Source organism: Triturus cristatus, chromosome 7 (genome assembly GCF_964204655.1).
Source record: "Triturus cristatus chromosome 7, aTriCri1.1, whole genome shotgun sequence".
Lineage (NCBI taxonomy): Eukaryota > Metazoa > Chordata > Amphibia > Caudata > Salamandridae > Triturus > Triturus cristatus.
The window spans coordinates 1,513,532,721-1,513,553,323 of record NC_140590.1 but is presented as its reverse complement, the minus strand read 5'-3'; the positions used below and the strand labels follow the sequence as shown (position 1 = coordinate 1,513,553,323).

The 20,603-nt window shown below is 45.7% G+C and overlaps 1 protein-coding gene across 1 annotated transcript in view; it reads right to left on the bottom strand.

Annotated features, from left to right (window-relative positions):
• RTF2 (replication termination factor 2) overlaps positions 1–20,603 on the bottom strand; it is a 399,848-nt gene that overhangs the window by 380 nt on the left and 378,865 nt on the right. The gene's annotated exons all lie outside the window — the stretch shown is intronic.

The following is a 20,603-nucleotide window of genomic DNA, read 5'->3' as shown; positions in this document are numbered from 1 at the left end:
ACATAGGCACTTCAAACAGTAAGAGCTTTTACAAATGTGACTTTCACAGAAGGTCTCCATTTTAAAATACTGATATATATATATATATATATATATATATATATATATATATATTTTTACATACATATATACACACACACACATACATATATTACCATTAATGATCACTTAACCATTTGCAATTTGCATTAAATAAGCATAGGCAGCAGTCGCTAAAAGGTGTTGTATCATCAAATAAATGACAAATTTAAAGGGGTAAGTGGCAGGAACGAGAAAGAAGAGAAAGAAACTGACATATTTTGTTTCCCATTTTTCCAAGAAGACAAAATCATTATCTTAATTGTACCCCTCATACATTAACCACACGGAAGTACACCTTGAATTTATAATCAGGAATATCAAAGAACAGAGACCTACTAAACTGACCTAGAAAAATCACAAAATGAGTAGCTCTTAAAACAAGGGAAACAGCGTTTACAACGCTGCCATTACATCACGTTCCTATTACAACGCTGTCGTTACAACATCCGCATTGTTAGAACATGATGCCTTTACATCGCAAGTCATTAGATCGACTTACTGTAGGACATGGGTACTCACAAACTTTCTCTCGGGGGCCAAATTTACAGTGTGGTTTGTGGCTGAGGGCCGCACGGGTGGGGGCGGGGGCAGTGGGGAAGGGAGCGGGGCTAGAGCAAAAAAAAAAAAACGATGACAATGAGGTTGAACACAGGCCCCTGCAGCCACCAGACCCGGCATACACACATCTCTCTCTATCTATCCATCTATCTATCTATCTATCTATCTATCTATCTATCTATCTATCTATCTATCTATCTATCTCTCTCCCTCTCTCTCTCCCTCTGTCTCCCTCACTGTGTTTGTCTCCCTCCCTCTCTGTCTCCCTCCCTCTCTGTCTCCCTCCCTCTCTGTCTCCCTCCCTCTCTGTCTCCCTCCCTCTCTGTCTCCCTCCCTCTCTGTCTCCCTCCCTCCCTCTCTGTCTCCCTCCCTCTCTGTCTCCCTCCCTGTCTCCCTCCCTCTCTGTCTCCCTCCCTCCCTCTCTGTCTCCCTCCCTCTCTCTCTGTCTCCCTCTCTCTCTGTCTCCCTCTCTCTCTGTCTCCCTCTCTCTCTGTCTCCCTCCCTCTCCCTCCCTCCCTATCCCTCCCTCTCTCTCTCCATCTCCCTCCGTCTCCCTCTGTCTCCCTCCCTTTGTCTCCCTCCCACTGTCTCCCTCCCTTTGTCTCCCTCCCTCTCTCTCTCGGTCTCCCTCTCTCTCTCCGTCTCCCTCCCTCTCTCTCTCTCTCTCTGTCTCCCTCCCTCTCTCTGTCTCCCTCCCTCTCTCTGTCTCCCTCCCTCTCCCTCTGTCTCCCTCCCTCCCTACCTATACCTCCCACTCTCCGTCTCCCTCCCTCTCCCTCCCTCTCCCTCCCTCTCTGTCTCCCTCCCTCTCTCTCTCTCCCTCCCTCCCTCCGTCTGTCTCCTCCCTCTCTCCGTCTGTCTCCCTCTGTCTCCCTCCCTCCGTCTCACTCACTTTGTTTGTCTCCCTGTCTCCCTGTCTCCCTCCCTCTCTCCATCTCCCTCTCTCTCCTTCCCTCTCTGTCTCCCTCTCTGTCTCCCTCCCTATCTCTCTCTCTCTCTCTCGCTCTCCCTCTATCTCACTCACTGTGTTTGTCTCCCTCCCTCTCTGTCTCTCTCTGTCTCCCTCCCTCTCTCTCTCCCTCCCTCTCTCTCTGTCCCCCTCCCTCTCTCTGTCTCCCTCCCTCTCTCTCCGTTTCACTCTGTCTCCCTCTGTCTCCCTCTCTTTGTCTCCCTCACTCGGTCTCCCTCACCTTTGTCTCCCTCCCTCTCTCTCTCCCTGTCTCCCTCCCTCTCTCCATCTCCCTCTCTCTCCTTCCCTCTCTGTCTCCCTCTCTGTCTCCCTCCCTATCTCTCTCTCTCTCTCTCGCTCTCCCTCTATCTCACTCACTGTGTTTGTCTCCCTCCCTCTCTGTCTCTCTCTGTCTCCCTCTCTCTCTCTCTCCCTCCCTCTCTCTCTGTCCCCCTCCCTCTCTCTGTCTCCCTCCCTCTCTCTCCGTTTCACTCTGTCTCCCTCTGTCTCCCTCTCTTTGTCTCCCTCACTCGGTCTCCCTCACCTTTGTCTCCCTCCCTCTCTCTCTCTCTGTCTCCCTCTCTCTCTGTCTCCCTCCCTCTCGCTCTGTCTCCCTCCCTCTCTCCATCTGTCTCCTCCCTCTCTCCATCTGTCTCCTCCCTCTCTCCTTCTGTCTCCCTCTGTCTCCCTCCCTCCCTCTGTCTCACTCAGTCTCCCTCTCTCTCTGTCTCCCTCCCTCTCTCTGTCTCCCTCCCTCTCCCTCTCTCTCCTTCCTTCTCTCTCTCCTTCCTTCTCTCTCTGTCTCCCTCTCTCTGTCTTCCTCCCTCTCTTTCTCCCTCCCTCTCTGTCTCCCTCCTTCTGTCTTCCTCCCTCTGTTGCACTCTGTCTTCCTCCCGCTGTCACCTCACCCGCTGCTCTCACTCCCTGCTGCCCTCCGTCACCTCACCCTGCTGTCCTGTCAACCGCTGTCACCTCACCCCGCGCTGAGACTGCTTCCCGGGAGCCGCCGCACCCGAGTACTTCACAGGTCTTTTAAAGACCATTCACTTGTTAATGAGGCTTTGTTGTATTTCACCTCTTCTTAGCGCCCCTGCATCTCCACTCAATCAGAGTGGAGACACAGGGGCGCTAAGAAGAGGTGAAATACAACAAAGCCTCATTAACAAGTGAATATGCTTTAAAAGAATCGCCCGGCCCCCATAGTTCTGCGCTGCTGCAACCTGTGATCCAAAAAAACACAGGTACAATGTCTGCAAGGTCCGCGGGCCGCCAAGGAAGGCTTGCCGGGCCGCTGGCCGTACTATGAGTACCCGTGCTGTAGGAGGTGCTCTAACCCAAGGAAAAGTATCATTTACTATTCCAACACCTACCTTACTGTCACGCAGGCTGGAGTTGGAATAGTAAATTATACTATTCCTAAATCGAGCGCGCCCTCTACAGCAAGTCGATCTAATGACTTGCGATGTAAACGTATCGCATTCTAACAACACGTTGTAATAGAACGTGATGCAATAACATGCAATGCAACATGCTATATTCTTAAAACAAGGGAGATGTTCACAGGGGGAATTACCATCGATTTAAAATAAATGCATAATTAACGCTACGAGTCATAATAAATCCCAAACATTATAGTCTGAGGAATTACTGCTGTAAAGCATGGGTCTCCAACGAGCAGCACAGTAGAGACTAGTAGGTTGCAGAAGTGAATCCCAGCTCATTTGGTCACAGAGTGGGTCTGGACAGGATGAAGGAGACAACACTGGTCACCTACTGAACCCCAAGAGTTCTGCCAGCCAAGCCAATGGCAGCTCCTCATGCTGACACACACATTTACCATGACAGCTCAGGCAACAGTGGAAACCTACCACACGGCCACCTTTCCCCGCTCTCAAACCAACAAAATTGAACAGATATTGCTCATGTTGCAGGCATCTCACTCTATGTCACGTTGTGTGAGTGAACACCAAACAAAGACTGACAGCAAAGCCAGAGCGGAGTTGCGTGAATTTGGGGCTACAGGGGGTTGCCGCTATCCATAATTAAGGCTCCCAGTTTTCCGTTTTTACACATAAATACAGACAATAGTGTGTTTCCTGTCTGTATTAATTTCTAAACACAGAAAATTACAGATAATTGGGCTTCTTTTAAGCGATTCACTCATGAATTCCAGGCCAATAGCTGTGCAGATTGACAGCACAGAGAGTCTAAAAATGGGATGAGATTTCCTTAAATAACTTCATATCTCAATATTTGTTTGTGTTCTAATGCTTATATTTTCATTTGGCTGTTTTCTTATATTTGGCTTTTTAATGTGCTAAAACCAGAAAGGTGGTGAAGTATGTGTGCACATGTATCAATTAAATAAACATCGAAATATACAAGTTCCAAATTCATTTGTTAACATAACTCAAAATAGATATGAATAAATACTGATAAGATGGACAAAAAATAAATATGGATAAATACAGATGGAAATACATATTTTTTTTAAATACCATAAAACCAGGAGCCCTGTCCATAATCCAAGATGAGGTGGTTACAAATGTAAACTACTCGTAATGGCGACTACTGTAACAGTGTTATGCTAAGGATGATATTCATTGATCAGAAGTAGCTCTCATCTTAGAAACAGTAGGAGACGCCTGCTATAAAGGCTCCATTGGGAAATGTCATTGATGACAAGGAAAACAAACCCATTAACAAATGGCATAGCAAACACATACTCCTCTATTGTCAAAGCGCTGCGGGTGAGGGATGTTGGTTGAATGGGGAGTGCTGACAAAACAGCTGAAAGAAACATCTGAAAGGGGCTCGGGGACATTACTCAAGCTTCTCCTTTTCCCCTACAGCACTGCCAGGGGATTAATCTTGAATAAGCATTAGAAGACGTGGCTCTGTGGCTGACCTAAAGTCTCGGGTGATAATACCAGTTTTTATTATTTAAGCAAAGACATTCTGGGATTCTGGGTAAATTAATCTCTCTGTGCTTGAAACTGCACATATATACAATCTATTATAAATATATGCAACTGTATAATGCAGTAATTGAGTGTGCTGTCTAATACTGTACACATTGCATATCCTCAATTCCTGGTTTCTGCATCCAGTCTCAACTGAAACCTATACATCATACTGTGCAAAGCAACTTACGTTGAGGTATCAGCACTGCGATTTAGAATACTTCAGTGCTTAATTTGGGCCGGTGGTTTCCGGTGCTCAGCACCGGCATGTAATTGTCAACACCGGTGCTTGTTACAGTCTGCCACAAGCTGGCACTGCCTGGCTAATTTAGAGATGACCACAACGTCTGTTAAATATTTATTATACATTAAAAAAGACTATTTCCTGCTGCCCAAGCCATTCTTATAGATTTGGGGGCCTAAAATAATCCGAATTGTCACACTTGTAGCAGTGTGGTGGTTAGTGGTTGTGTTATTCCTATCATTGGTAGCAAGGCAGGGGCAATGTGTAGTGCAAGCTGCAGTGGCTTCCGGTAGAGAGCAATGGCACTTGTTTTACAAATTAAGCACTGATCTAGTTCTCAGCTGCTCCTCAAAGCTAGGACGACACTAGATAAAATCCAATAGTAGGTGAAAAACACAGCATCCAAGGTATGAAAATCTAACGTTCTAGTCTTTCTTCTGCACCTCTCTGCCAAACATGTTGGCCAGAGCCAATACTGGATGCTTTGCTAGCTCCCGCATCATGGCAGGCGCTTTCTCAAACTAGGGTTATTGTTGTAATCTGTACAGGATGACACTTGTAGCCATGTTGTAGGTTTCAAAGCCTTCTTTATTGTACCAGTTCCAGATCACTTCAGACAAGGTTCAGCCACGCACCAGCTTCATCATTAGCCTATCTTAGGCCCTTGTTACAGCCTCTATGTCAGCCCATGTAACAGCCCATATCACGGCCCCACCAGGAGCAGCCTGCCTAGCTGCTCAGCCCATCTCCAACTGTCATCACTCACCCACACAGGCACCCAGGCATTCCATTCATCACAGTCACACCAACATTCCGTTACCATCTCTCACTCTGGCTGAGCAGCTAGGATGACCTAGGCTAATTACAATTAAGTCAAACTCAGGATATAACATTATCCCTTTCCTTTTAAAATGAAAACAAAGTTTACATTACTACAGCAAAAAACTATACACAAAATAAACCGTAATGTCCATAACTCAAGGATGCAACCAAAAGTAAAACATCACTAAAGCAAGAACAAAGCAAATTGAAAAGAAGATAGGAAAAAACGACATATCATAATATAACATGCATCAACATTACCCATCCTCCCTCATGAAGAGTATTATACCAATTTACAACGCACCTAACACTGCGTACTTCGGGGAAGACTTATTACTGTCTAACTAGCAGTGACCCCCTCCTTCTTTCCCCTGAACATACTAAATACACGTAGTGAAAGATGAACACATACTAAATACACATAGTAAAAAATGAACACACCACGACAAACACCCGAGGCCAAAACAGACATCAAGGGTGAACCGACACTACAAATACACGTGTACCACAATATGGACCACATAGAGGGTACACACAGTGAGGCGCAGGGCGACTTACACATGACCACAACTGAAGCGCAGGACGACTTACACAGGACAACACGTGATGCACAAGGCGACTTACACACACAACCACATCTGAAGCGCAGAGCGACTTACACACATACAAAGAAGTGGGAAACCACCCACCAAGACCATAACCACCCTCACATAAGAGAAACTGTGGCATACACAAACAATGTACCCTTGTACATACATCAGGAATAACACCCACTGGTATAAAGATGATAATCCATATACCTACCCCCATGTAGAGGACACTAACTGGGACTAAAACCCAACCTCACCCCTATTCCTAAGGGATAAACTGTGATGACCACCCACCATGAGACTAAGGTGTCCCATCTAACAACAGCATAAAACAACTGTGGCATCACAACATAAATGGAACACCATAGAACACCAGAAAACTGTGCCCAACGCCGGTGAGCGACCTCTCACCCGAGTGCTAAACAAGACGCACATTAATCATGTTCCTATTCCACAGCTTTGAGATTTCCACAGATGCTATTATGACTCTCATAAACTAAAACTGACTGCACTAATCTAAAGATGCAAAAGCATCATAAATCTCTTGTCAAACCGGCACATTCAAAGTTCCGTGAGACTGTCTGACCTCGTTGTGGAGTCGACGTGAGTTTGACCGTCCTCCCCCAAACACCGATGAATCCATCACAAATATCACGCGTTGAACCCAGCTTGCAACCAGAGATAATACCTTTGTAGAAGACACTTCAACTTGTGCTGCCGAACCGCAAACTCAACTTTACTCACTTGTGATGCACAACCAAACCCCACGTTGTCCCCCCCCGTACTTCACATTGAAAAAAAACCTTTATTTGTTAGTCCAGAAACAACGTGGCTGGTATCACGTCTGAAGACCTCATCAGAATGTGCCAGCCCCAAGATGGCGGCACGCTCATTACGTTGTGTGGGGTGGTTCACGGTGCGTCGTTGCACTTCAAGCATGCACTTCAAGCAGCTGTGATGCGCCAAAGCAAAACGTCATAGAGGATCCCACGAGGAACAGTACTTCATGAAGCAGATGATGACCGTCAGTCAGCGTCACCCTGCAGGTAGGAGTGCGCGCTGGTAGTGACACGCGCCTCGTATTTCAAACAGCAACTTGACAGTTGAAAACTAAAATGCTCCAAATCTCTGTGTCTCAGACCATCAATGAATGACATTTCTGATGACTTTTGACACGCATTTCTGACGACTTTGACACGCAGCTCAACACTTGAATGCGCTGCCAACACTAACTGATAGCAAGAAGTCCAGACCATCCAGTTTATGCAAAGAGCACACTCCCAATCATAATGTGAACACCATCATCGCAGAGCATGGAACAACTCATTAAATTCCATAAGACACCACACGCATGACTTGGAGAGAGTCTATCATCCACATTGAAAGGTGAATCTCCAAATCCATAACCTTGTCTGCAGATACACATCGCTGTGCCGAAACATGTGCCAAACAACTAATTGTGCACATCTGTTGTAAGCAAAACAAATGCCTTACTAAATCTTGTGCAGTGTTTATTCCTCCAAAGCCACACTCCAAAGTTAAAAACACCTTCCTAAGGCTGTTTCGCCAACATGTAGAGCCACACTGTCCATGTGTGGTACTTGTGAATAACATTCACTGAGTTAGGTCACAACTCACATCTTAGAACAGCCACTCTCCTTTACTTCACTGAGTTGGACCACAACTCACATCTTGAACAGCCACCGGATACATCCATACGGCAGATTTAAAAGGAAGTGGTAGGGTGACAAGCAGTCATTTCACACCCTAACATACAGACCATACCTTTGGTCAAGTCCATGGAGTAAGATCAGGCAGAACACAGATTGGGGCCGTCCGATGACTGGACACTGGTGGGGCCAGCTTGCCTTTTACTCCATACTGTTACGTTGCGCTGGTTCTCACAGTTTCTTTGTAGTTGCGCTGGTTCTGACAGTTTCTTTGTGGTTACTTGGTTTCTGTTCAGTCCTTAAGTACGCTTGGGTCCAGGCCCGCTCGTCGCCAAAATTAATATGTTGTAATCTGTACAGGATGACACTTGTAGCCATGTTGTAGGTTTCAAAGCCTTCTTTATTGTACCAGTTCCAGATCACTTCAGACAAGGTTCAGCCACGCACCAGCTTCATCATTAGCCTATCTTAGGCCCTTGTTACAGCCTCTATGTCAGCCCATGTAACAGCCCATATCACGGCCCCACCAGGAGCAGCCTGCCTAGCTGCTCAGCCCATCTCCAACTGTCATCACTCACCCACACAGGCACCCAGGCATTCCATTCATCACAGTCACACCAACATTCCGTTACCATCTCTCACTCTGGCTGAGCAGCTAGGATGACCTAGGCTAATTACAATTAAGTCAAACTCAGGATATAACAGTTATAAACCGGAAATTGTTTGCTACCTTTCTTCCCACAACCTTCAGTTAAATTCAAAATAATTAAAACAAAAATAGTAATTCAAAATCATGAAAGCTGCCATAATGGTTGAGCAAGTTGAACGAGCGCAGGTAAACAATCTGCCATTTGATGACCACAAATCTGCGAGCTAAGTCCGCCTTCCATCCTTCAGAATGGCAGTAAGTGCAGTGTAAAATCAGCAAGTGTTATTTACAGAACTTAAAAATTGTAGAGGTGCTGTATGAAGTACAATAGATAAATACATGTTATTACATGTAAACCCAATGTTTGTGCTGCTCCTCGCTTTATGGAACAAAATTACCTTCTTTCAGCACCAGCATTGAGATTTATCTACTCACAATGGATTGCTTGCTAGACAAGGAGGGGAAGGGGAGAGCTCTGTAATAGCATTGTCAGAAACCTTTTTCGACTCCTCCGTCTCGATGAATCCTTCCTCACTGGCCCTTGCCACGCAGCGTAACACTGCCTAATGCTTTGATCGAATCCATACTCAACTGAAGTAACATTATGTACCTGGCTTTTTAGTCCATCCTCGTTTGAAGACTCTAACGTGCAGAATGGTGCCGCCAGACTCCACTTGGGACTAAAATAAAGTAGACACATCTAGCCTGCCTTATCAGCTTTGCCCAGGTTATCGGTTACCAAACAAATCAAATTCAATCCCCTGTGCATCTCTCACCAAACGTTTGAACCCCAATGTCCACCATTTATCACATACGGTTCCCTCCTGCACAGCAGTCAAACATCTGTTCATTCTGAAATCAAGGCCTGTCCGTCTTCAGCAGATTCATATAGCGTTCCATGGCCAAGGTTGGTCGGTCATCGAAAGAAGGACACACCACTACAAACACCGGCAACCTCTGTTCATTTTTAAATAATTACTTCTCCACCATCCAATGCACACATCAAGAACAGGTGTGTGTGCATTTGCTGTCTAAGCCATACTGTGGAACCATCTGATCTTGAATCCGGAAAATTAACGATCATTTACCTTTTCACAAGGCACTCAAAAAAAGGTCATTCCAGGTGGATTCTCTCATGCCCTGCTGTTCCCATCATCTTTACCATCTTGACTTCAGTGCAAAAAGACCACCTCAGTGGCACACCAACGCCTGACCAGTGTGCCCTGTGAGGAAGGGGAGAGCGTTGGAGGGATCGTGGTCCAGTGGGGGGCCCTTCTGAGAGGACTCCCTGAGCGAGGTGTGCGAACAGCTGAGCACTGATTGGATCATTATCCATGTGCAGGAGCAGTCTGGTGATCCCTCATTGCCAGGAGAGGGCCGCCATGATCTACGCCGTGTAAGGAGAGCCATATGGGAAGCGTCAGGCCCGAACCCCTAGCTCCGGTGACTGCGTATGCCAGAGAGAGCCACTATTGAACTTATTTGGGCTGGGAGCATGAGACTTGTGTCCACTGAGATCGGCGATCCCATATGCCAGGGCGGGATGCTGTAGCATGGTGATCGCATCAGAAGAGTCTGCACCCAGATCGGGAGTTAAGACGCAACCCCGTTTTCCAGGAGGGCCTGCCAATACCACTTTGGCCAAGTGTTCAGGTCGTAGTCAGACCAGACGGATAACTACTGTGATCTGCACCTGAGTGATTCCCCAAGAACCACAAGGATGCCACTGAAATTGTCGCACCCTCACTGGCGCTCCAGTTGGAAGTCGCATACTCACCTCCTCAGGGCCCCACTCCCTGTTATGGGAAGAGTGGCGTACCTTATCGTTGCCGAACAGCAGCCATTCTGATTGCGGCAACTAACCGGCAGTGCTGCCCAGAAAGAATCTGCACCTGCCAGATGCTGCAGCATGAACGTTTGCAGCCTGTCATCGCTGAACGGGATCTGCAGTCAGAACCGCCCGTGAAGAGGGCACTCGCTTAACCGCTGAACACTCCATACTGTCGGAGCAGCTAAGCCTGGAACAAGGCCTGTGCGGCTCCCGGGGACTTGCTGCCAAAGGTGACGTGGCACCATTTTTGACTACTAACTAAGGAGTCAAAGGGGAACTCTTGCATTCCCTGGATGCAGCCACCAGTGAATGGGGAATAACCCCAAACACATTACAAGGAAGCGGGTGGGACATGGATTTTCCTGACAACTACCAGAGTCTCGATCTCAAGGGGAGTGTGTTGTTGCTTCAGCATGTCAATATTCCTTTGCATGTGTAGAGGTACAAGTAAAATAAAAGCAAGTATTGGACTAGACATTGATTTATTATTCGTACTGTTTGCACTTCGAGTTAGGAGTCGTGTTCACTTACCTGGATCGACACTTCCCCCTACAAGACAGCATATGACTACTCGTCCACAGCTACCACTGAGAGTCAAGTGCAGAAGAGGAAATTGGCCCAGTTGCTCAGGATCCATAGTAGGTCAGGCACCAGCACATCAGGAGTTAAAGGCCCCAACCACCACGGTTTGGCAGAGTAGCCCCTGGGTGCCCTCTGAAAGGATTTCTAACAGTCAGTATAACTTAGCTGGCTTTCTATCTCCATCTAGCACAGATTTCATTTTCCATGCATGGTCTCATCAATTCACACTTTGGCTCCACCCGTATGTCATCATGTCTGCTTATACTCCACTTGACTCACTTTTCACTCTTCTTCCAAAGGTATCCTTGTCTCATCTCACCCTTCTTATGCTCTCACTCATTCAGCAACAAAACTGCTAAGCACTGGAATTCTATTCCCTTCAGAAAATGTATTCTACGCGTTATCTTCAAATCTACAAATACTACCATGCAGTTAATAAGGCACTATTGGAGTCTACAGTTTGCACCACTTTCTGTTTTGTAGATGTTTTTATGGTCATACAAACATGCACACTTGAGAAAATTGACTCGTTTTTGCTTGCCTTTGACTTGCAAATTTCCTCTTTGGCAGGATTTAGGATTCCAGCAGTGTGACAACATTCTGCTGGCAATAGTTACAATATATTTTTCAAAACAAGGAAACCCCACAATTGAAGAACCTGGGGTATCTAAAGTATGTTTTGTAAACAGTGGTTCAGTCGGACCAGTGTTCCTCTATAGGTTCCATTCTTTTAGAGAAAAAATAATTTAAAATGGGTTCCATACTTTTTTTTAATCGGGACTCTGTAATATTCAGTGTGAGGAAAATGCAACAATTATAACATACAACACCCTCCAAACAGTTTAGTTTATAATGCATTTAATTTATTTATTGCAGTATATCAGGAGATTTTTCAATATAATCTTTTTGGGGATTTTAAATATGATCCAATTCTCACAGGTAAGTGAAAAAAGGTGCTAAAGTGGGTGATAGAGTAGTAAAAACATGCAACTCTTAAAAAACATAACATTGCCTGCCTATGAATGAAATTATATAATAAAACCAGGAGTTTAATATTGATATGAGGGCGATGACGTTTCAATCTCAAGCATTTGTGATCATCTTCAAGACAGGTGTGTGAGCACCTGATATCATGGAGAAGCCATGTAGAGTGTGAGCCTCCGCACTGTAATGACTTGAGCTGAGTTTGAATCTTGATGTCCTAGTCAGGGGTCACTAGCGGATGTGGTCTGTGCATTAATGAAGGGTAAACAAACGTATTATTTATGAAGCAGTTAGGTGAAGACCGTAGTGCTGATCATCTGGGAAAATTTCAAAGGACCGTCTAGCGTTTCTCGTCGGGGAAGAAGATTCAAGGGAGCGTCCTCGAAGAGACGCGTCCCGGCAGGAACTCAGGCCGGACCGTCACATCAATTGCTATAAAAATCAATATGGAAGACGCCCCCTTGAATCTTCTTCCCAGACGGGAAAAGCTAGACAGCCTTTTGACATTTTCCCAGACGATCGCACTCTGCATGGCTGCACCATGATATCAGGTGTTCACACACTATGGCCCACTTTGCAACTGGCCTGACGATCTGGGACGACCTCCTAAGGTATCCAAGGAAGTAAGTAACCTCGGAATTACCATGGACTCCAAGCTATCGATGAATGCCCAAGTGGATAAGTTAGCAAGTTCAAGTTTCATTGCTGTGAAAACTCTGTGGCGCACCTTCCCCCACCTTGGATTCCCACACAAAGTTCAAGCTACTTTCTCTCTTGTGCTTTCTAAACTGGATTACGCCAATTACCTCGACCACGGATGAGCCATATTAAACATTAAAAGAAAGCAAAGGATTCAGAATTCTCCCGCCACACTGCTCCTACAAGTAAACCCACAAGCCTCCATTTCCCCTGCCTTGAGGGCCCTACATTGGTTACCGTTTGCCTGAAGATCCACTTTCGAGCTGCTTTGCATCACCCACAAAGCAATAAATGTATACATTCACCAAATACATACAACAAAGGAGCATCCGCTCCAGATTGGCAACTTGCCTCAAAATCCCGGCATACAAGAAAAAAAACATAGGTGGTACGTCTTTCTCTGCTCAAGCAGCCAAACTATGGAATTCACTACCCCAAACATAAGATACACTGACAACTTTCTTATCTTCAGAAGACTACTTAAGAGGTGTCTCTTTCCTGCATGATCACCATACTTGTAGGAGAGTAGGATCTGCTTCACATGGGTACCCCCACTTTTTGCTGGTGTTTCACTGTTTTTCGACCTTAGTCTGGCTGTGGCCCTGCTAATCAGGACCCCAGCCTAGCTGCTTCCTCTCTAAAATGGTTTCCATGTACATTAGGAACATTTCTAATTGGATTCTGGAGTGCCTTATAAGCCCCTAGTATATGGTATACTATGTACCTAGGGCACAGGTACCTAAGAGGCCTACCAGGGGATGAAGCATGTATTATGCCACCCCTGGGAAGCCCTCCAAAATGGCACCACAGGTCTGCTACTGCAGCCTGGGTAAGGGTGTGCTTGCACCCCTTACAGCGGTATAGGCAACCTATATCACTACCATTGCACACACATATAAAACCTATAAGTCACTCCTATGGCAGGCCTTAACAATCCTGAAGACAGAGTGCTTGTTTTTGTATGTGAGAGGGTGCCCCTGCATGAGCAGAGCCCCCCTGCAGCATTCGGAGTACCTCCACTGATGCGGTTTGTGGTGCAGCCTGACCATATACTCTTAAGTGCATTATAACTTCGCGGTAAATGCTAACTTTGGGATGGCTGCACGGAAACATGTGTTTGGTGTCAAACGCTTTGGAATACTACCCCCCCCCCCGCCAGTTCTGGCGGCGGGGGTAGCATTCCACCCTTCTAGAGGGAGAGACATTTTTTCACACTGGTTTAACCCGGTAGGACTTTCTACAGCCCTGGCATCACAAAATGGATGCCTCTGCCACAGACACGGGTCTGGCCTCCTGCTGCTGAGCAAAACTCTGGCAGGGGAGGCCTGGGCAATAGGTTTCCTGTCACAGGGAGGTGTAACCACCTCCCCAGACAGGCAGATGTGTATTGGGGCTGGGCGAGAGCACACTCTGGTGCTTTGAAGTCCTGCACTGGGGTCACACTTGGTGTTCCTGTGCATAGTCCAGTTCAAACCGGTTGCAGGGGCTACCTGCCCCTGCTCTGGCACGAAACTGGACAGAGGAAATGGGTGTAACCACACCTCTTTCCAAACCCTCCCATAGGTGGGTCCCTAGAGTATGTCCAACCCCCAAACTTAGTATAAGTATGGGAACCCAGTCCTTGCGACTTTAGAGTACCCTGGACGAAACTCTGCAATATATATCCTGGACCTTCGACATTCTACTTTGCTTAAAAGACTGAAGAAATCTCCCTTGGAGTCAAAGAGTGACTCCCCTGCTTGGCAGGCACCAGAGAAGCAACTGTCCGGTCTGCAATTCCGAAGCTCCCGTCGGACGCCAAAGTCTCTGCATCACCAGAGGTGGATTTCCTGACTTCTCTGAGGCTACCCTGAATGCACAGCAAAGCTGAGGCCCGTGGCTATCATGGGTGACGAGGAACCGTGACCCCTGGGCACCGCGTACTATTGCTGGTACATCGACTTCCTGTTTATCCTTGAAGTTCTGCTTTGGGCTCCGAGTAGCCCCAGCCTTGAGCACTGACTGCGCCGAAGATCTCTGGCCTCCACTCCACGAGTGACCCGTGGGCCGGGTTCCAGTGCGACCGCTCGAGGCTCCTTCGCGATCTCTAGCCCGTTGGCTAGTGGGTCCCCACGAAGGCAACTCCTCTTCTGCTTGGGCTTTCCTGGTTGCTCCAGACGTGCCCCGACTTACCCTCGCTGGGTGAGTCCCTCAGACCTTGCTTGTCTGCACCGTCGACATTCTCTTTCCACGAGTCTTGCAGTTGCCAAGGCTTGTTGGGTCCATTCTGGTCGCCGACACCGCAGCACTCAACAGACTTCGTGGATCAGCTCGAATCCGGCTCGTGGACTTCGTCGACGCCTCCTGGCCCTCGTGGCTGAAGAATCAAGACACCCGTCAACTCACCTGAAGCACCCGACATCTGTGGGCATTGGTCCATCCTGCCTCTGGTCACTGGCAAGTGACCCAGACTCTGTCCCCTCTGCTTTCAGGTTCCTTCCATCCTAGATCCAGGCTTGGATCGCTTCGGACACTTCTCCTCTTCACGGCAGCAGCACTTCTTCGCCAGCTTCCATTGAAATCGACGACGCGACCCGACACCAAAAGACACCTATGCACCCACCTTCCCTGGGTGAGGTAACACGAGTACTCCGGTGCTCCCGTGGGTGCTAGCCCTAGAACTGCCTAAGTCCAAAAGGGGGTGGTCCTAACTCGATTCTAAGTGTCCCTAATCTTTAATTTTCCAACCGTGACATTGCCCATAGAAGCTAAAGGGAACCCGCGGTTGTGTTTACACACTGCACACAGCCCCCGTGGGTCCCCTGTGTCACTACCTTGGGTGGTTCCTTGGGGTCCCAGCGATTCTACAGGCTCTAGGCCTTGTGTCTAGTTCAGTTGTGGTTCTTATACCACTTTATTGGTATATGGTTTGGTACGCCCCTAGGGCTCAAACGTGTATTTGTGCTATTACTGTTGATTGCTAACTTGTAAATTAAGTACTTCGAACTCCAGTCTCATAAAGAGACTAGAGGGGTGTGTTTTATCTTAAATACATATATTTTAAATATATACCTGGTGTGGTTGTCCTTTCATTTGGTCATTCAAGAGATTATAGACAGGTAAAACAAGCTGCTTTACATTCCTTCAAGACTTAGCCTGAAGGTTGTTCTCCATAGCTACCACTAGGATAGCTTTCAATAAAGGTTGTCTTTAACCAATTCACAATAAGGGGTTGTTTGGACTGATACAAGGTGCCCACTAGAATTAGTGGACAGCATATATCAGGCCAACTTCTCACAATACTCAAAACACAAATGTACAGCATATGCCTGTGTATGTCAACATGTACAATTTGATTATATGTATGTAGTTAGATATGAAAAGTTCCTTGTACAAATACACATATACTACTTTTGTTTTAAATATATATATTCTCATAGGTCCGCCTAACAACTGTATTTATTACTTAAGCATAAAATAATATACATATAGGTCACTGCATAGTTTACATATGCTATTTGATTATATGCTTATGGGTCTCTGTTTTATTTATCACAATGTGTAAATATGATCATAACAATTTTATCTATAAGTGCTTCACTATTGAAATACTGGAAAAATATAAAATAAATATAAATAAACAAACTAATAAAAGAAAAAGAAAATCTCCGCAAAAATAAACAATTTTTCCTAAGAAATTAGCTTTATGTTCAGCAACACTTTAAATTCGGAGTTTCTAATTATTTATCCATACATGTACATATGGGAATTTATATTATACAACTTTATATCTCTTATTTACCATATACATGTATAACTTTCTATGTAGTTTTGAAGCTATATGTGTTACTTTTCTGTAGAAAAAATAAACAAAAATTAACTTTCCAACTCTCCAATTCACTACTCTATGTCTCCTCTGATACCTCTTTCACTATATCCTCCACTCTTGGACTTATCCCAAACCTCATTATATCACTACAATTTCCCTAATAACCTTTCTAGATTCTTTCCTTCTCTATTGCACCTTTAACTCATCCAAAACCTCACTGAACCCACTATGATCTCCAGAATAACCCTCTCTAGACTCTTTCCTTCTCTATCCTTCCTTCCCGTTGCTCAACCCAACCTGCCTTTTACTACTACGATCTCCCGAATAACACTTTCTAGACTCTTCCTTCCTCTATCCCTCCTTTATCCTATTCAATCCAACTAACAGGCTCACACATCCACCGCACCAATTAACAATATAGATTTCCCTATACTAATCCACCTTGGGTTCTGGTGCAGCGTGTTACTTGCCGATAAGAGCTTCAATGCCTCGTCTGTGGTATTAAGCGCTATGTAAATACAATTACAATTGCTCATTCCATTGTTAAAGAAACCTGCCTTTGACACAGGAGAGCCTTCTGATTTCTAGACGATTTATTTAGTTTCCCCTTGCTGAGATATTTGAAATCTTAGCACCTTTCCAGGTTAGAACATCAGATAAAGGAATTGAGAAATGGGCAATTTATAAATAAAAGGTGACAAAAGGTGGACAACGGTTACTTGACATGGAATAGCCATTTGATACAGTAGGCCACATCACTCAAGCTCACCATTTGCTTAATATTAGCAACCATTAACTTTTAAAAGCACTCTTCACTCTGCAATCTCAATGTCAACATTCAAGCTTGATTTCACTAACACCATATGTGGAGTCCTTCAAGGCCCCACCCTCTTTTTAGGTGTGTTACTCTGAATATATAGTATCTGGTCTTTTGGTTTTATGTGTTAAACTACTGAGATCACATGCATGTGCTATTGAACGTTACTCCGTGTAATTGCAACTCAGGTATCGGGTTGTCTCCCAGCCACAGATACATGAATATTGATTAATAAAGTGCAGTTAAAATATAACTCGAAGTGTGCCTACCTAAGGAAACCATTATGCAGAGCTACTTGGCTCTTGAACTGGCCATTTCCCCTCTCCTGCTCCAGAAATGAAGAACTCCGGTTTCTTGATAAACTCTGGATGGAGGCTGTGATAGCCACTGGGAATTCTCTATCATACTACATCAACAAAATAACATTTTCCACTGTTTGCAAGTGAGTGTATGATTGACTGCCACCAGATTACTTCATCGGTGGCGACCTTCGGATCATGTTACCCGTTTCAGTCCAGTGATGTGTGTTTCTAGTGGTTTCCCCTAAAGCACAAGATCAAGTTCAGGGCAGTCTTGAACACAGAAGTTCAATAATGTGTGTGTGTCAACTGTTTTTCTAAAAAACAATATACAGCACTATACCGCCAAAAAATGCTTAAGATCCCCACCATTTCACCATTCCATGCATCACTTGTTGTGCTGTCTAAATGATTGGCCCCAGGTGTGAGGGGTATACCCAGACATGAGGCCCAAGCTCACGAGCCACCGCTCACACTGTACCTCACTGATGAGGGTCAACATGACCTAAAGGGATCTGGGGTTGCTTGTGAACCCCTTAGGAGAGGACCTGACGTCAGCTAACTGTTTGTTCTGGATCTCCCCTGGGGAAATGATAGTGGTCAAGACTAATTTACAAAACAATATATATATATATATATATATATATGATTGGTCCCATTCTGTAATAACACAAACAGCCTCCAGAGCGATGGAAATGGATGCAGTCCAGCATAATTACCAGAGGATCAGATTAATTCAAGCACCACATCCATCACCCTGTGTGCTTCCTCGCACTCTCCTGAACCTAGCTCTTGACAACTCCTTGCATCTTGACATTGGCTTTTGGTACAAGAACTATTTCTAATGTAGACCCCAATCTACTACGGCAAAGAAAGGGTGAACGGCGCTGGATCCCAAGAACTCTCTCCTGCAGGTGATGCTGGATTAAAAAACAACTTTGCAATAGGTCCCTGTTGGACTCTATATTCATGCCCTTAACATTACTGGAAAAACACTGATAGAGGGCCTGAATATGATTTTGGCGGACAGGGTTACTCAGTCGCAGACGTGACGGATATCCTGTCCGCCAAATTACAATTCCATTATGGCCTATGGAACTCGTAATATGGCGGACAGGATATCCGTCACGTTTGTGACGGAGTATCCCATTAGCCAAGATCGTAATCAAACCCAGTCACCTCCAGGTGTCTGAATGTGTTTATGTTGTGGGTGAGTGTTAATGCCCCCGCACAATTTGAGCCCTGAAGTTAAGGAAGAAGGCAGTGGTCATAAGTATGTGCGAACCACATGCACGTCCACTCCTTTGCCTCTCCGCGAGAGCAGACAGCGATGGTTGCATGTGTCAATTGTAATTGTGAGAAAGTATGAGATATGCCGCCATTGGCGGATTTCATAAAGATGTGGGTAGAAAAGGGAGAAAGTGGCTAAAAGAGTGAGACTACCAAAGAAAGTGGTGTGAAGGGATGAACAAAAGTGTATTAGACACTCAAAAGGCCACAGCCCCTTCTGTAGACCAATCTCATATTTTTAGAATTGAAACATTTTCAAGTCTATTTATTCACAACAAAACTATTGTTGCTACTTATTTATCCGATGCGGCTCACAAGCATTGGGAAAACTGACCTGTTTTAGGTATCTGTGCTGATTGTTGTGTAACATGTCTGAATATAATAACAGAAAACTCAGAGAGAGGCACCCAAATACTGGTCAGGTGGCACGCCCTGTGAAGCACAAGCTTTCAGTTGACACCTCTTGGGAAGGATTCCTAATTATGCTTATTTGGCCACGTCCCTTTTAGAGACCCCCAGCCGTGGTCAATGTTCAAGTCATTTACAATGCAAACATGTAACTGCAAAAGCACTTCACGGGAGCTAAAAGATATGGTACACAATCTCCAATATCAAGTGTACACAGCACGAGCCCTGGAAAGAATGCACAACATAGAAAATACGACCTAGTAGGAGCCTGGAAAGAGATAATGTTGGTTGCAGCATGGATGTAGAGAACTGGGCTAGGGGGGTTCAATATATCAGAGAGTTCAGGGTAAAAAGCACGGAGGGGAAGAAATAACGAGCCGATTAAGAGAGCAGAAATGGTGTTTAAAGAAAAGCCTTGGTGGTGGGGGTGACAAATGTAGGATTGATGTACTCCAGTATGATGGTTAAAGGTACGTTTATTTCTTCATTCAAGGAGCAGCCAGCTATCACAGCCAGCAATGGAGGTCTCTAGATCTCTCTAACCACGTTTCTTGGTACTCTCTCAACTTTCTATCCCAAAGTATTCCACCCGCCCCCTCCCTACCCTTCCAAGACCCATGATGCAGAATATATTAAAAAAAAGACAATGAGCCAAAAGGGAAACTGAAGATGAGACACAAAAACATTCAGGATAAAAAGACGATTGCAACAAAATTCCAAAAACTCAGTAGCAACAGTAAATACACTTACAAAAAATTCTTCTGTTTTTTACAGGTCACTTACGATTGCAGTGGCCTTTCAAGCAGACTACAAAATACTCCTGATTAACGGGCAGTCGTGTGAACCTAAAGTTAGGTAGCATTAGAGCAATGGCGGCTGCTTGAGGCAGTAGTGGTGAGGCGAGGAGAGAGGTGGGGTGTTTAAAAAAAAAAATGTAAAGACAATATTACTTGCCTGAAGTCTGGCCACCACCTCTCCTCGGTCCTCTTCTCTGGCAGCACGGAAGCAAACACAGGCTCCCAGATTCCCCTAGTCAATCACGAGGCTGCTGTCACCAGCATGACAGCAGCCTCGTGATTGGTCCGAGTTCCTTCGCTCGGCGCTCAGACAGGCAGTGGGAACCTGTGCATGTTCTCCACCCAAGCTGTGCAGTACAGCCTGGTGGAGAACATGCTAAGTGCGCATGACTGTGCCGGCCAAACCATCAAGGGCACTTGAGTGCACCAACCACTCCTCCCCCAGCTGGCTGTGACGACAGCCAAGCCCTGCCCCACGCTCCTCCACCTTAGCAGAGGAGCCGCTGCTGGTAGAGAGGCTTTTCATATGAAAGCAGATCCTAAAAATCAACTGCGTTTACGA